General features: G+C 38.8%; 1 non-coding gene across 1 annotated transcript; it reads left to right on the forward strand.

Moving 5' to 3' along the window:
* Positions 1-13,989: 13,989 nt before the first annotated feature.
* LOC141570281 (small nucleolar RNA SNORA22) lies at positions 13,990-14,123 on the forward strand. The gene has a single exon (XR_012494286.1). It is a non-coding gene; the product is annotated as a small nucleolar RNA SNORA22 (small nucleolar RNA).
* The last annotated feature ends 4,200 nt before the right edge of the window (positions 14,124-18,323 follow it).

The following is an 18,323-nucleotide window of genomic DNA, read 5'->3' on the forward strand; positions in this document are numbered from 1 at the left end:
TGAAGTGTGGGAGGACACTGTTCAACCCAGTACACACACCTACCACTGGAGGTGGTGTGAGTGCTCAATCACTCAGGGTGCCTCCCTCTTTCACCTCACTTAGCTACCCTTGTCATTGAAAACTTTATGGCCCTGACCATCACTTCCTAGCTTCTCACACAGAAGAGAGCACGTTAAAAAATAATTTTCGAGAATTATTTCCAATGATTTAATACTATCATAAGGTAATAAAAGAATTTTCTTTTGAATGAGTGCTTAAAGGAGAGTGGAAGGCCCACTGAAGTTCAGCAGTGAATGTTTTAGTAGTGTCAGTAAGATGGCTTTAGGCAATGCAGCAACCTTGAGCCCAATTGGGAAGCTCTTTAGGCAATTGGATAAATTAATATTTCTAAGTAATTTGATCAAAGACTAGGCCGGAATATATTTGCAACCTACTTCACCAATGAGCATACCTTTGAGTTCTGAAGTCACAGAAATCCCGGTGAATTGCACTCAATGATTCTCCCTTGGTCCTGTAAGGTAGTCCGTGACCTTAAAGGACTGTCCCAGTTGAACCCCCTTAGAGTATTTTGTCTCCTGTGGGCACTTTTCACATCCCAGACCATGGCTTTCAGTCTCTCAGGCTGCTGCTTTCAGAGGCAGAAACCTGTTACTACCTAGTGGAAGGCTGTAAAGGTGCTACAGTTGCTGTGTGCGCATGGCAGGAGCAGCCGGGGGCGTGGTCAGGGTTCACCCAGCGGGGTTGCTCGGCATCCTCTACCCTCCCCCATCCTGGCAGGCAACCGCCCAGGAGCCGACGGCTCTCTACAGCTTATTGCTACCAAAAGCACAGGAAATGGGGGTGGATATCTTCTGATTTCTGATTGAGGATGTGGAAAGTCATGCTGCAGGGATCAAAAGTAGAGAACTTTCTAAGCCATTTGAGAACTGCATTCCCAAGGCATTTGCTAAATGGATTCCAGCAGCAGCCGCAGCAGCAGTAGCAGCAGCAGTGACCCCCAGAAAAATCCAAAGAAGCGTTAGTCTGTGCAATGTTAACGGCATTGTCCCGTGAATATTTTCCCAAAGAAGGCAGGAGGCAAGTGGCTCCCTGCCAAGAGCACTGAGCAGCAGGGAGAGGAAGGGTCGGAAACTGTGCTTTGTGTATTGCTTGCTTATCAAGAGTCATGCTGTTTCCTGCGTTTAGGGAGCTGTGTGGTCTCCGCGGGGCGTTAGGAAGCCCTTGGATGGGACCGTTTCAACTTCTTGCTCATCATCGAGTTATTGCTACCTTATTTCATCACTTTTTGATTGTGTTTTGGGTTCTGTACTTAATCTTAAAGGGCTCCTACATAGGAGTAAGAATCTTTGTCCTGAAAATACTCACAGTCCACGTGCGGTTGGATCAAGGCTGGCTGAGTACCCAACAGACACACTAAGCAGGCACTTGGAAACTAGAAAAGCAGAGAAACAAAGGTGATTCTTTTTGTTTGTTTGTTTTTTTCGGTTTTGTTGAAAAGAATGATATGTTTTCCTCCCAAAGCATAAAAGCTTTCATTGTAGAAACTACGAATGTTATTGTTTAATTTTTAGGACACCAAAATATTTTAAGATTTGTAGGTTTTAACCTGGCGCTATAGTGGCAAAAAACATGAACACGAGTAACTAACATAAGAGAATATGATAAATACCACAGGGAGTGCCACAGTACCAATACATTGAGAGAGGGACGGACCTCCACCTGAGGAGGTGCTAATGAAATGGACTTTGATGTAGGTAGGAGGGGTTGGGCACACGATCCCTAAAAGCTATCCAAACACTTAACTGCTGATTTGCAAATTTGGGTGTGGGTAGGATGGGCAAGAATGCTCCAGACAAAGGGGCTATTTTGGGGAATTATGAGCTTTCCCAAGTGTCTGGAGAAAAAGGAACATGGAAGGTCAAGGATCTCAGGGCCCAGGCTGGTCCAGTTTGCTGCAACAGGAAGGATTTCTTAGACCTCCTTTACTCTCTTCAATCCAGCAGGAAAGTCAGGAGAGACTGCTTTCCTTCGTATAGGTTAATCTGCCTAGGGGCAAAGGCCAAGCTTGTCCTGCCTGTACCTGACCCTGCTCAGGGTAGAGGGAAACCGCTGTGTAGCTTTCTTGTTTGATGTGCCGAGTGCTCAGCTCACCTGTCTGTGTTCCTGGACTGCTTCTGTGTACTTAGAGCTAACCTTTAAAGGATGACATTTGAGAATGCAGCCCCAAACTTCCTGTGCAAAGAACAATGAGTTCGTGACTGTTCAGAGCTATAGACATTCCCTTTTGTCTGTGAGCTGCATGACCAATGTACTTGGCCTCATTAAGAATGAAGTGGGCACATGGGAACGTTTTCAAAGGCATCAAGTTTGGGCAGAGGAGAGCCACCACATGAGAATATCCCAGGGCTGCTTCCTGGTGCAGGGCAGACACTGGTTCAGGTGACGTTGTGCTTAGCACCTCTCAGACATACCCTTTATATGTCCTGCTGCTGATAACAACACCCTTCTGGAGAAAGCCTGTGTCTCTCCCTTGTGTTGTTACATGTTACTGAAACTTTCATGTGCATTTTATTCACAGGATTTTGATGGCTTCTTCCTATCCAAATTTATTTCCTCCTTGATCTGTTTTTTTCCCCCCCTCTTTCCATGAAAGGTAAATAACAATATTATCAACATAGGGAAATTGATAGTACCTTGAGGGGCACAGCTTTAGGAACCATATGACCTGTTGGCAGGAGTTCTGTGTCGTCACGGAAAGAGAGGGAGGTATATATAAACACACCATAACAAACTCAACAGAGCAGTTTAAAGATGAAGATGAACAGTGTTACTGGTTAAGGAGCAAAGATAAAACATTTGCAAATTTAAAATATACTTACACACCTCTCCCTCTTCGGGATTTGGTAATATAGGTTTGCAAAATAATTGTAGCTCCCAATTAGCACAAGATGAAACTGTTAGATGTTAAAAACTGTTAACTGTTCATGGATCAACATAAATTGAGTCATGGGGGAGGGAGCGGGTGTTTACATTTGTTACATTTCTTATCTCCACAGCTTCCCTGAACATGCACACTTACTCTGGATTAATAGAGATTATCCAAAATTTGTATATGTATGTAAAGACTACGGAAGAGAAGCTTGAGTTGGCAGTAAAAAGCTAACTGTGACCATGGGCAATTTAGTTGACCTCTCTCAATATGTCTTTCCTCACTTTTAGAACAAAGAGGTTGGACTAAACATCTTTCAATCTTTAATAATCCATGATTAACAGAAGAGAGCACTGTATAGAATAGTAAGTGCTGTCTTAAGATTCAGCACTGGCTTTGATCCTTATAGTTGTGTGACCCAAATAACATAATTTCTTTTCCCTGGACCTCATTTCATCTGTAAAATTATGGGATTGGCCTCTATATGTTATTGAACTCAAAGAGTTCATCCACCCAGAGCTAGCAGAGCCAAACACTAAACACCAAGAATTGCAGTGGAGAAATATTAGCTATTTTATTATGACTGGTGCCACCCAGGAGAAAGGGAAGCTAATGCTCAAAAGCCTGAACTCCCCGATCGTATGTAGGTTACAGATTATGTAGGACAAAATCACAAGACACCTTGGGTTAGGGGTTCAGGGTTGTGCTAGGAGCTGATTGCTTGGAGGTGAGGTAAGAGTAATAAATCATTTCTTCAGGTCTTGAGGACAGTTCTGAGGTCTGTTCTAGTGTCCCCCTGTCTGCTTTCATCGGAAAGTAGATGGGGGTCTTTCCACCTTGGGGCTCAGAAGCTGAAACATAACTTAAGTCAAGATGTTATCTTTAGCCTGCCAGAGATCAGAACCTTGTGACCATTAGTCAGGTCCAGGCTGCTGCTTTCTGCTATGTCAGGGGTTGCTGATTATCTGGGGGAAAGGCTAGGTCTCTGGAAGGTATATTTATAGATAGAGATATGATTTCTAAAGCTAGAATTTAAAGCTAAATTTAATCAAAGTCGTAAGGAACTTTGGTTTCATATACTCTTTATTATTATAGCTTTGAGCTCTAATGTTTTGTAGTTTTCCTCAGTTAGGGTAGAAATGTCCCTTCTTTGCATTCTACTCCCACGTTAGGGGGAAAGGGAGGGAGTTGTGAAAAGCCTGATATTAGTTATCATAAATTTTCTCTCAGTCTCTTTATCTGTTTTGTCCTCTCTTTCTATCCTTTCTGTCCCCTTTCTCTCCCTCCCCAACTTTCCATTGTTCTTCTAGAAAAACAGGAGAGTTTACTCACAATCGACTTTGCAGACTCAGCTTTGCCTAGTGAGTCCTGTAGAAGGGGAAGAAATCCTTAAATCTTTACCTTGTTTGTTTTGAAGACAGTTTACCTTAAACTCTGTGGCTTGCAGGTAATTAGGCTCTCTAGGCTGCTAACACTTTGAGCCTTGTATTGCTGAGGTATAAGTGTAACAGAGAGAAAAAACTTAAAGTAACAGTGGCTTGAAAAAGTAGTTTATTTCCTTCTCAGGCAATAATCCAGAATTTGCGGTCCAAGGCTGGTGTAGCAGCTCTGAGCCATGAAGTCCTTGGGATCCCAAGGTTACTGTAGACCTCAACTTTGATTCAGGCTGGATATGAGGGAGAAGAGGAGGCCTTGGGAAACTGGCACACTCCATTTGTGTTTACATCCTATTGGCCAGACCTCAACCACATGACCACATCCAGCTGCAAGAGAGGCTGGGTATTGAAGTCCACCAATTTTTGCCATGGATTCAGGCAAAAATTGAAGATTCCATCACTTTGGAAGAAGGGGAGAATAAGTATTGGGAACAACTAGCCATCTCTGCTACTATCTCCATTTGGCTAGTGAGTCTTGGATCTGTTCTTTCAATTGTTAGAAACCAGAGGGGAGGAGGGGCGAGTCCTAGGACCTTCAATGTCCAGCATCCTCTTATTTCGCTTCATTCTTTCTTGTCCTGAAAGACTCCTGGCCACTCCCACTATGCATTGCCATCTCCCAAGAACTCCAAATCGTTCATGCATTTACTCATCTATAAATATTTGTTGAGTACCAGCTCTGTGGTCAGCACTGTACTAGGCGAGGGGACCAGAAAGATAAATGAGATGTAACCTTTTCCCTAAGGAGTCTACAATCTAGCAGACAGGAACAGACATGTAGACCAACTGCCCTGAATTGTTAAAGAAACACTGATGGACACTTGAACTAGGTATAGTGGGGTAGGAGAAAAGAAGTAGTTAATTCTAACTTCAAAAACAAAGTGTGTGTGTGGGGGGGAGTGGTGGGGTGGGCGGGGGCGTGGTGATGCTTCACAAAGGAAGTCTCCATTAAACTGGGTGTTTAAGGTAGAATTCCTTGGATGGAGGGGACAGGGCTGGCTTTCTGCCTTTTTTCTTCCTTTTTTACTTCCTCCTTTATGACTAATGTTTTGTTTATAACTACCTTTATGTAAACAGATCAACTTGGCTGCTGTCCTGTTAAAAATATACTACTCTTGGCTAAGCTCAAGTTACCAATTTGCATATTCATATACATTGCAATTTCTGTAACCTTGCCTCTTAAAAAACTAGACAAAATAAAGTTAATTATTGAAGGCAATTAACTGCAGAAATATCTTAATTCTAAAGGTTACAGAACTCGGCACAATGTAAACTCTGGTGGGGATCTGTAGAAGAGGTAAAGCAATTGCTTTTACATGGAGAAATTAGTGGGTTCTGTACAAATGTAATTGTAAGCAAGATAATAAAATATGGCTTCACATTTACTAAATTGTTGAGCCATTGTCTGCTCAACTACTAACAAATAGTTGAAAGAAGTTTTTTTCCCCCTCTAGTTATCATACAAGGAAGTGTTTAGGAGAATATGATTTATCACCCCCAGTGTATAATTTTGAAAGATTAAAAAATGTTCACTTCACCACAAAAATTTAAGATTACTTAAATTCTTTCAGTTCGACCATCCAAGGTAAACTTTCCAGTTCTTACCAATTCTTCCTCCCTGTGAATTTTCATTGACTAAGTCGATAGGAAAGTCTCCATTTTTCCCCGAAGTTTGAAAATATGCATTTTTCCATATATAAAACGTATGTTTTCTTATGTATTATTTTTACTTTACAATTTTAAATTCCTTGGAGAATATCTTATTTTCAAGTATAAAATTCAATTTCACAAACAGGTATTCATTAGTTAATAAAGCAAGATGAACTATATAAAGCAGAGGCCCACAGATTTTTTTCAATAAAGGGCCAGAGAATACATATTTTAGATTTTGCGGGCCCCATACAGTGTTTGTTGCATATTCATCTTTGTTTACTTTTTTTTTCAGCAGCCCTTTAAAAAGCAAAAACCATTCCTAGCTTGTGGGCCATACCAAAAAAAAAAAAAAAAAAAAAAAAAGGCTTCTTTTGTCCTGTGGGCCTTAGTTTGCCAACTTCTGAATAGCCCTGATTTCAAAATCTTACATACATATAAATAACTATAATATAAAGCATATATGTTAATGTTATATAATAGAAGTACATGTGTGGATATGCAGAATTTGTCTCTCTTCCAATGTTCTTCTTCCTAGCAATGGTATCATTATTCATACAATTATGAAGCCAGAAATCTCAACATGACCCTCTCCTTTCCTTTACCCCTTGTACTTAATCTATCATCAGGTTCTGCCCATTTTACCTCCTGGACGTCTCAGATTGACCCACTTCTCTCTCACTGCCACACTACTATAAAACTCTCACCATCCCTGACTTGGAATACAAGATTCCTAATATGTGTCTCTAGCCCACCCTCATTTCTTTTGCTTCTTATTACAAACGTATTAAGTCTCCTTCCTATATCTCTTCCCCTTTCCTCTCTTTTTTCTTCCTCTTCCTTCTCCTCACCTTCCTTTCCCATCCCTTCCCGAAACAGTTCAATCCTAAACCATCTGCAGTGTGGGAGGAGGTGGGGAACTCCAGTGGCCCAGTGTGGGTGTCTGATCCTGAACTGGGTGAAGACTGTCCATGTGGGGGCAAGAGTGTGTCTCGATGTGGGTATGAGAGCCCAGGTAAGTTAAGGAAGACACCCCAAGGGAGGATAGCCTAGAATCAGGGTTCAGGGTGGGAGTTGGGAGGGCGTGGCAGTGAAGATGGGAGAAAAGTTACATATACTGGACTGATCAAATAGGTAAATATAGTTAAGAATACTAGAAGCCAGGTTTTTCGCTTTCTGAGAAGGAAATTACAAGTATATACAGAGAGGAAACTAGAATGATACCTGTGGTTTTAGACTGGGATTAGAGGTACCAATGAATTCATGATTTTCGATAGATAGATAGATAGATAGATAGATAGATAGATAGATAGATAGATAGATGTGTAGATGTAAATATGATTATGTGTATGACTGTGTATGTGTATATATGTGTATTCTTGTGTGTCCTTTAACTCTGTCCACCTAGAAGTCCTGGGAACAGTGACGGCGCAATAGCAATGAGCCGATTTAATGTCCAGATCTTCACTTCTACGTACCATTTTCCAGTAAAAGACACCAGGACTCCTTGAAGTATTGGCCAAATTTGGGGCTGGGTAGAGAAAGTACAAGATGAGCCTACAACATCTTGTTGTGCCCCCAAACCAGGAAATATTTAAAACAACAACAACAACAACACTAGGAAAATAATGGCAAGAGGACACGAAGCCAGCTTGAATGGACACCCATTGGCCAAATCTGCTTTATGATCCAGCCCAGTGCTTCTCAAATATTCTGTGTAATTATCAATAAACATATTTATTTAAAATACAGATTTGTAAGCTCCATTTCCCAAATTTCAGATACATTGGCCTACGGATGTACATTCTTATCAAGCCCCCAGATGTTTCTGATGTAAGTTGTCTGTGGACTTCACTTTAAAAACCATGGATCCAGTCCCCTATCTCTTTTTTCCCTGTCTCATTTCTCGTTACTTCCTTCCCCTGTGCTACATATGCTATGGTGGTTCAACTTTCAGATGATTAGGAAAGCCAACAGTGAATTTTTTTCAGAGTAGTTTTAATAGAGTAGGACTATGTGAAAAGCAGATTACAGGGGGCTGAAGAATAGAAAGGGTCAGAAGTAGTGGAAGAGTTTGTTACTCTGGAAGAAGGGATATGCACATTTTGTGGTCCCTCAATATGCATTTCCCTTCTCAAAATATGCATTTCCCTTCTTCTTGAGTGATAGAATTTTAACTGACCACACAGCCACAGACTCCTGACTGCAGCTGTCAGCTTTTCTTGCAGCTGGATGTGACTATGTCACGAAGTTCTGGACATTGGCTTGGAAGAGAGATATGCAGCTTCCAGCTTGTCCTCTTAAAAGAAAGAAGCATGCCATCTCATTGTTATTTTCCTTCAGCCGCGGCTAGAATGGAGCTGATGGGAACTGGAGCAGCTAACTTGGACCACAAAGTGGAAACAATGTGTGGAGGACTGCAGAGTAAAAATAAAGAGGGAGGTTGGACCAGTGCTAGCTTCACAGAGAAGAGCTGCCCAACCAACCTGCACCTTTATGTGAAAGAGAAATAAATGTTAATGTTATTTAAGTCATTGTTAATTTTGTTCTTTGTTACTGCAGCCAAACTGTCCCCTAATACCCTGTCTGTGAAGTCATAGTAACCAGTTATTCCTCACAACTACCCAGCAATGAGACATTGTCAGGTGGCTGGGGGCTGACAATCCGGGGCTCCCACTGGGGTGATTCGGGCCAATTCAGGATAGCAGTGGCAGCAACGTCCTCCTGCAGCCCAATCGTCTTGGTCAGACTGTCAGCTAGGACACGACTGTTGTGCCTCCTCCAAACTGCCTTTGCTCCTGCCTGCCTCCATTACTAAATCACTTCACAGGCACCATGTCTGTACCTCACCTCTCAGTCAGCCCCTCCTTCTTACACCTGCTCATCAATCTGTATTCAGGAGTTACGTTGAGGGTCTTCATCTCAATAAAGCTTTCCTAACACCCGCTACCCTGGTCTCCCCTAGTTGTTGCCAACTCTGTCCTTTGGGCTGCACACTGCACCCACTGTAACCATGTTTCTACCCCTCACCAGGATCTCTTTGTGCTCACCTCTCTTCATGATGCCGCCTCCATTTTGTGCTATTTTTCTATTTCCAGCATCTCTTATATGGTTGGTGCTTAATATACATGTTTTAAATGAAAGTAAACCATCTTTCCGTAAACTATTTGAAGTTTAAAAATAAATCAGTAGGTGGCAGCCTAGTCCTGTTAAAACCAACTATTGCGCTTCTTGAATATTTTTTACCAACATAAGCCAGTAGGTGGCACTCTCTGACAGAACAGCTTTTCTCACTCATTGAGTCCCTCCCTGGTTCCTTCTAGGAAACAGTGGATGGCACAGTAGTATATATCGTTACACAGTCATGCACCACCTAACAACGTTTCAGTCAGCTATGGACTGCATAAACAACCGTAGTCCCATCAGATTATAATGGAGCTGAAAAATTCCTATCACCTAGTGATGTAGCCATCACAGCTATGCATTACTTACATGTTTATGGTGGTGCTGGTGTAAACCTACTGTGCTGCCAGTCATATAAAAGTATAGCACATGCAATTAGGTTCAGTACCTAATACTTGATAATGGAACTACACTATACTTTTTATCATTATGTTAGAGTGTACTTTTTCTACTTATAAAAAAGTTTACTGTAAAATAGTATGCTGTGTTACTCTAGGGCAGCTTTATGCACTTAGTGTTTGCTGTGTCTCTTGATTGCATCATTTTCTTCTGTGCTTGATTTAATCTCATGTTGTTGTATAGACTTGTAGCCTAGGTGCAATAGGCTATACCATAGACCATTTAGCTTAGGTGTGAAGAAGGGTAAGCCATCTAGGTTTGTGAAAGTGAACTCTATGATGATTGCACAATGACGAAATCGCTTAACAATGCATTTCTCAGAACATATCCCCATCGTTAAACAGCGCATGACTGTACATGCATATCTGTATTAGAATCTAAAACTGTTTACCTCCACACAGTTTACTATCAATAAGACGTTACTATTCACTGTCCTTACTGATAAGTCTTTGCTACAGGCAACTTGCCCAGAAAGATAAAAATTGCAAAATCACACTGTTCAACTTCCCAATAGGGACAATCAAACAGCTGTTTACTCCCTAAGACTCTTGAAAATCCTTGCTGCCCACTAATCCTTAATTATTATTATATCATAATCTTTACCAAATCCTTATCAAATCTCTGCTTTGCAAGACCCATCTTAAACCAAACTCCCAAACATCATAAGTATGTTGACTTTGCCCTCTGGCTTTGAGCTGCGACAAGGACTTAATCTAGGTAGTTATGTCCATTATGGCAGTGAGAAATCATCTCAATTCAACAGACTGTTTCATTGGTAATTGGGAGGAGCCAACATTTGGCAGTTATGCGTAAACCTGAGCATACAAGTGTATTCCTTAGGGCTTTGCCACTCAAAATATAGGGCTGTTAAAATGCAGAGCCTTGGGCCCAATGGATCCAGAATCTGCACTTTAACAAGATATCCAGGTGATCATGAAGGGTGTGGCTCTTAGGGCATTACCTCAATCTCTTATAAAGAACAAGTGCCGATTTTAAAGAACAATTGTTTCTTCTGTTCTCAGTTGAAGTTCATCTAGTTAGCATTAAAACCAATAGAATAAAAAAGATTTGGATGCAAGTCTCTGTTTAATTAGAAAATTCTTTAGTTTTGTTTTAAACAGACCTGCCTTAAGAGGACAGGTGGGTTTTTCAAGTACATGGGGAAACATACGTGCTGAATTCATTTAAGTAATTTTTAAAACACGCTGCCAGTGTTTCCTAGGAGAGACCTGTGAAACAATGGGAGCATGGTATATCATCATATATGGAGCCATGGCCTTGTATTTCATAGATATGGTGCTTAATCCACAGGCATATTTTAAATATTTTATTACATTAAAAAATTAAATGTATGGGGGTAACATTTGTTAATAACATTATATAATATTTAGGTGTAAAAGATTATAATTTGATATCTGTATCCTCTATTACGTGCTCCCAACCTAAAGTCTTGTTTTCTTCTGTTACCATATATTTGACCCCCTTTAGCCACTTTATCCTTACCCCACCCTCTCACCCCACTTCCCCTTTAGTAACCACTATTCTGTTATCTGTATCTCTGAATTTATTTTTGTTTGTTTCATTAGTTTGTTTGTTGCTTTTTACTTCATAGCCTACATATGAGTGAAACCATATGGTTCTTGTTCTTTTTCATTTGACTTAATTCACTTCATAATTTCCTCAAGATCCATTCACATTGCAAATGGCAATATTTCCTCTTTTTATGACTGAGTAATATATACATATTACTCCACATCCTCTCCTACATATGCTATTTCTTGTCTTTTTTATAATAGTCATTCTAACAGGTGTGAGGTGGTATCTCATTGTGGTTTTGACTTGCATTTCCCTAATAACTAGTGATGTTGAATGTCTTTTCACTTGTCTGTTGGCCGTCTCTGTGTCTTCCTGGGAGAAGTGTCTGTTCAGGTGCTCTGCCCATTTTTTAATCAGATTGTTTGTTGTTGTTGTTGTTGTTGACTTGTGTGAGTTTTTTAAAATATATTTTGGATATTAGCCCCTTACCAGAAGATACCATTTGCAGATATCTTCTCTCATTAGTTTGGTTGCCTTTCAAAAATATTTTTAATCTGGATTTGTTATTTACACCATACTCTCTTACGTCTTGTATTAGTACCTTTCTTGAGATCTGAGCTCCTTTGTCTTAGAGATTTCTGCTGATATACCAAACAGATGAAATGGAATGAATGTGGTCAGAAGACCTAGATTAAAAATCACAGTCTGCCACTTCCTGGCTGTTTGACTTGGGCTATCCCCTTAACCTTTTTAAGCCTCAGTTTCCTCATCCTAAAATAGGGGAAATGCTATCTGTGTACAAGTACTGATTTGGGGACTAAAGAGAAATAAATTTTGCAATAAAATTTCTATGGTTGTTTCTCTTAAACACACTGGCACAGCATCCACATATTATTGGGTATTACAATAATGGATATTAATGAATTAATGCACCACATCATTTTAATAGGGCTAAAAGAGAAAGGCCAGAGTTTATACAGATAATGGCTTACCACTCAAAAACTGTTTCTAATGGTGGTAAATTTTGGCAACTTAGGAAGTATGATAATAGGTACGTGGATTTGGTCAGAGATATCCCACATCACACCCCTACCTAATTCTGCATCAGACAGACTACATTTCTTTTGTTTAAAGTATTGAATCAGAAAGTGCACCTATTCTCTATTGACTTTCATTTCTTCAAGTCAGCCCCTCTGAAAACCACACAAGCCACTGTTTTTTTCTATTGGCTACTTAATGAGCTTTTTATCCTCACTAGGATTCAAGCCATGCCTACACTAAGGTTTGTCTGTAAATTCTTGGACCTCCTCTCATGTTATGCAGAAAAGAACAGAGGAGAGCCCTGACTGAACTGCCCCGATTAATAGAATACCTAGGGGGACGAACTATATGTAATTTGTGTGTTTCAGAGCTTGGTGCTATGCCTAGGGCATTGTTAGAGCTCTGAAAATATTAGAACCTTACCTAACAATATTCACAAGTGATTTTAGAAACATTACTACTAATGAACGTGGGTATAACTCATTCATAGAAAAACAACAGAAGCAGGAAACTGAATCTGAGTTTTGGTTCTGTCTTGATTTTTGTGTGTGATAAACTTAGAACCTCAGAGTCCTGGGACAAGTTTGAGTCCTGACTCAGCCAGTGATTAGTTGTTTGGCTTTGAGTGAGTCACCTAACTTCTCTGCACCTAAATTTCCTCCTGTAAAATCTGGATTAGATTCTAGGATGACCTTCAGCAATATAGTTTTTCTCTGGAACAGGCATAGATGGGTGCCTCTAGCCCAGGGTTGTTCCAAGGACACATTGATTTCCCCCTGAATCAGATGATTGCCCTGAGACCCATTTGGGTGGTGGGTCCATAGCAGCCATTTATTGGGCAAGTGACTGATAGCCTCTCTTGACTTGTGAGTCTCCTAGGTAAAACGGGCAATGCAAAATAAGTTATCATCCCACACTCGCCAGGTTAGTAAAAATTAAACATGGGGTCATACCAAATATTGGTGAGGATGTGGAATACTGCAAACTCTCATACACTGTGGTAAGAACTAAAATTGGTGTAATCCCTTTGGAAAATATATTTTAATTATTTAGTACAATTGAATATATGCATTTCAATATATATGCCCATCAATTCTACTCCAAGGTATATATCTTACAGAAACTCTAGTACATTCTCAAGAAGATAATTGAATAAGAAAGTACTTAGCAGGATTTCTTGTAATTATTTCAAGCCAGAAATAATTTGTATACGCATAATACTAGAATAGATAAGTGAACTTTGGTAAAATCATAAAATGGAATATTATAGAGCAGTGAAATTGAATGGTCTGAAGTTACATGAAACAATACGGTTGTATGTAACCAACACAATGTTAAGTGGAAGGAGCAAGCTCAACAAATACACACATAAAGCTGAAAAACAGCATGTCTTGAACGCCTTCAATATTCAAAACAATTCAAAGTTGAATCTCAGATATTTGCACATCCATGTTCACCACAGTGTTATTCACAATAGCCAAGAGGTGGAAGGAACTCAAATGTCCATTGATGGATGGATAAAAAAATGTGGTACATCATTCAGTGAAATATTATGTAGCCTTAAAAAAAAAAAAAGGAAATCCTGTCACATGCTGCAACCTGGATGAAGCTGTTATACCTAAGTGAAATAAGCCAGTCACAAAAAGACAAATGCTGTATGATTCTACTCATACAAAGTATGTAAAGTTGTCAAAATCATAGAAACAGAAAATAGAAAGGTGTTTGCCAAAAGCTGGGGAAGGAGGGAGATTAATTTTTAGTAGCATAATAATGTGAATATACTAAACACTATGAACTGTTCACTTAAAAATAGTTAAGATGGCTTTACAGTAAAGATGTCTTAACGTTCTCTTGGTTTTGACACTGTGCTAGAGCAAAGTCTGTTCTTTCCTTCTGCACTGAAAGGACTATTTATCCTTTTAAATGTATTCAGAAAGTCAGCACATTATATTAACTTAATTGTATGAAAGGGTATGAATGACCCAGAATATCCCTTCAAAAATTATCTTTACTTTATTATAAACTATAGCTGCATCTAATTTAAGAACTCCAGTGCTAGGGTGGTTTTGTAATTGTGTGTTCATTATTAGGGTCTGAATCCCAGAATAACAGAGGGTTTTGAATCTGCAAATGAAAAGGCACTTCAGTTTTGGAACAAGTCAAAATTAGCAAAGAGATGGACAGGGAAACACCTATGGATGTGGCCAGAGCATCTATATGTACTAAATTTCATGCTGAACTTGCTGATGTCTTAACCAAGGCTACAGTGGACTCCATTTTGGATTTTAAAATGGACTCCATTTTGGATTTTAAAATGGACTCCATTTTAAAAAAAACAACCGAGATGAACCTATTGACTCTTCATGGTTGAGATTATGAAGATGAAACATAAATCTGAGAATGCCACAAGCTTAATCAGAGGTCTTGTTTTTGGACCATTGGTGTACGGCATCCTGATTTGAAAAAAATAGTAGAAGATACATATCCTCTCATGCAATGTGTCATTTGATTATGAAAAAGCAGAGATGAATTCTGGTGTTTTTTTTTCTTTTTAACTAATTTCACTAAAGTGTGCACAGATAAAGCAAGCCATTTTAATCCAATGAACAGGATGTTTTGCTTTAACTTCAGTGATGTAAAAATACATGTTAGATAAGCATGCTATCTACCTTGTTATGAAATATTCCTTGAAAATAAAAACATAGTTAAGATGGTAAACTTAATGTTATGTGTTTTTAACCACAATACTTTTAAAAAAGAAAATATGTGGAAAACATCAGATTACATCACTGATGCCTTAAAAATATTGTTTACATTAAAAAAAAAACAAAACATTTAAAATACAAACTACATTTTTTTGTGATTCTTTAAAATAAAAATAAAAAACTTGGGCCTAGAGTTAGGAAAAAGTTTTCTGTATCGAATAGAGACAATACAAGCAATTGTTTGGGTAGAGACTGAAAGATCTGTGTGTAATGGGAGAAGCATACCTATTTATTCAACAAATAAATATGTAATAGGAGAGATGCTAAGATAAATATAAGGATCTCAATCAGGAAAACTGAAATATTAGTCTCATTTGCCAGGTATGTCAATTATTCAACAACTATTATTAACAACATACTAGAGACTAAAAGCTGCGGACAAGAAAGAGCTCATTGTCTTATGAATGTAAATATGAAATTGAAGCACATAGGGAGGACATGTGACCCTTTCTTGGCAGACCTAGGAAATCTTCCTGAAGGAATGACATCTAAACTGAAATGGGCAGAGCAGGAATTAATAAGCTGAAAGAAGGCTGGGGATGTGGAGGAGCAGAAGCAGAGAGAGCTTGGTGTTTGGAGAATTGAAAGTACCCTGTGTGACCCCAGTTTAGACTGTGTGTTAATGGGGGGTGGGTGCAGTGATCATGGTGCTAGAGGGTTGAAGAGAGTTAGTGCCAAGAAATGAACTTGGGGAAATAATCAAGGCCCTTGGATTAAAAATATGGACCTTGGTAAAAAAGGTGAAAGGGATTAAGAAGTACAAATTGGCAGTTTTAAACATACCCTGTTTCCCCGAAAATAAGACCTAGCCAGACAATCAGCTCTAATGCGTCTTTTGGAGCAAAAAATAATATAAGACCCGTTATTTATATTATATTATATTATATTATATTATATTATATTATATTATATTATACATGGTCTTATAGTAATTTTTGCTCCAAAAGATGAATTAGAGCTGATTGTCTGGCTAGGTCTTATTTTTGGGGAAACACGGTAGTCATAGGATTGTAAAATACAGCATAAGGAATATAGTCAATAATATCGTAATAACTATGTATGGTGTCAGATGGGTCCTAGACTTATCGTGATGATCACTTACTTACAAGGTACATAAATGTCTAATCACTGTGTTGTGCACCTGAAACATAATATTGAATGTCGACTATAATTGGAAAATCCATTAATTTTTTAAAAGTATGGAATCTATCCAGAGGGAAATGGTGGAATCAGTGAAAGATTTTAAGTGGGAGGAAGAGGTAAACAGATTTGCTCTTTAGGAAAAACAACACTCCCTCTATACTATGTTCACTAAATTGGAAGGGGCAAGATTGAAGGCAGGGAGACCAGTTAGGAGGTTGTTGCCAGTAAAACATGCTGGCATTCAACTGGGAATGAAAGGAAGGTGCAGATTTAAGAAATAGAATCAACAGGAATTTAGTTTGTTAGCTCTGTGGGATAAAGGAGGAAAAGGAGATAAGGAAACTTGACAAGTTTAGTGCCTGAGGAGAGATTAGTGTGGAGAGTGAATAGTAGAGAGCAGAGACCTGTGTGACAGGTGACACAGGAGGAGGAACAGGTTTTGGGGACAGAAGATGAACCCTGTTTTGAACTCTTTGATTTGAGGCCCTTGTTGGATACGTAAATCTGGGGTTCGAAGTCTGATTTGGTCTAAAGATATAAAAACCTCTATTACAGTATGACCTTGTTACTGAACCAGACTGGGACCTTCTTCCTTATACACTGGAGCACTTTGATTATTAAGATTTTAGTTATTAATATTTTGGGTGGAAGAGATGTGAAAACCTTACTGCACCCAGGATTGGGGTAGTGAAGGCTAGACCTGTTCTAGTAGGATATCTACACTTTTAATAATGTTGCATGTACAGAATTCCCTCTCCCAATGGAGTAGATCACGAGATCTTTTTGAAAAAGAAATCTATGGAATCAGTTTATCATTGCTTATGCTCCAAGTCTTTTTTGAATATGGTTTCTCTAACTTTTTTTCCCTTAACTCCTCTAAAAAGAGATCTACCAGGATGGCAGCAGGAAATATTCTCCCCGTTTTTTCTATTGCCCCTTCACCTTTCCTTTTTTCTTTCTCTTCAGATATCCCTTAAGATTAAAATAAAGAGAGTACCACAAACAGCCAACTGTAGATTCCGGTTTGACTTAAGTGAAGATACTGCTTCACGGAATCTTAAAATAATCTTATGGAATCAAAATTATGCTGAAACATACAAAAACAAAACAGAAAAAGCCTCCATAGCTCCATTAGAAAAGAAAGATACTAACTTTTTTTTTGCTTTCCTGTTATGTGCTTAGCACTCTGATCTTTTATTTGATCTCACAGTAGTTTGAAGGGGTATCATCATTTCCATTTTTAAATACAGAGACACAAATTCAGAAAGAATCAGTAGCAATCAGTTTGAAACATATAGTTGCTTTCTATCTTAGCTTCTCACAGAAGTTTTTCTATGCTTTTATGAGCAAATTTGTAATATCACAACCATCAGGGTCACTTTCCCTTCTACACAAATCAACATAGAAATTTTTACTCTTCAAGTTTTGAAACATTTTTTTTTTCTTTTTTTCCATTTAAACTGGTTGCTCAATCAGGGGCAATTCTATCCCACAGAGACATTTATTTGTCAATGTCTGGGAAGCCTGGGGAAGCCTTGGCATCTCGTTGGTTGAGGCTGGGAATGCTACATCCTAAAGTGTCAATATGCCAAGGTTGAGAGACCCTGATTTAAAGTGAAAACAAAGTTATTAAATGTTACACTTCTCCATGTGCTTTTGTGTAATTTTATCCAGAAATAAAAATAATACTATAAGTAGTAGTAACACTTCTTGGTTCTCTACTTTGTTAATTAAAACAGGATAAATCTCAATTTAATCCTAGGAGAGCCAGATTCCTAACTATTACACTGTTCAAATTCACCAAGGAGGACAAGATCATCTAACAGGGGAAAGACACTAGCTTGTTGCAGCCAAGTATTTTTAGAGGTAATTGAAGTATCAATTGCTCTTTTAGCAATTTCCTATGTCAAGAGTTTAAGTTTACATTAACATTCAAGGGAAATGTAAACGGATGATCAATTATCCAATTTTTCTGCTGTCTCATCTTACTGTCATCTATATGAAGGATATTTGGTGAGATTATGTCATAGATACTTCTTAAATTACTCCAAAACGTCAAAAATGTATGATTAGAGTTTGTGACATAATGAAAATACTATCAATACGATAATTTATTAGCAAGAAGATCTTTGTGGTGGGCTGAATGGTGGCTCTTCAAAAGATATGCCCAAGTCCTAATCTCCAGAACCCGTGGATGTGACCTTCTTTGATGAAAGGGTCTTTGTAGACTCAATTAAATT

This window comes from Rhinolophus sinicus, linkage group LG02 (assembly GCF_036562045.2).
Source record: "Rhinolophus sinicus isolate RSC01 linkage group LG02, ASM3656204v1, whole genome shotgun sequence".
NCBI lineage: Eukaryota > Metazoa > Chordata > Mammalia > Chiroptera > Rhinolophidae > Rhinolophus > Rhinolophus sinicus.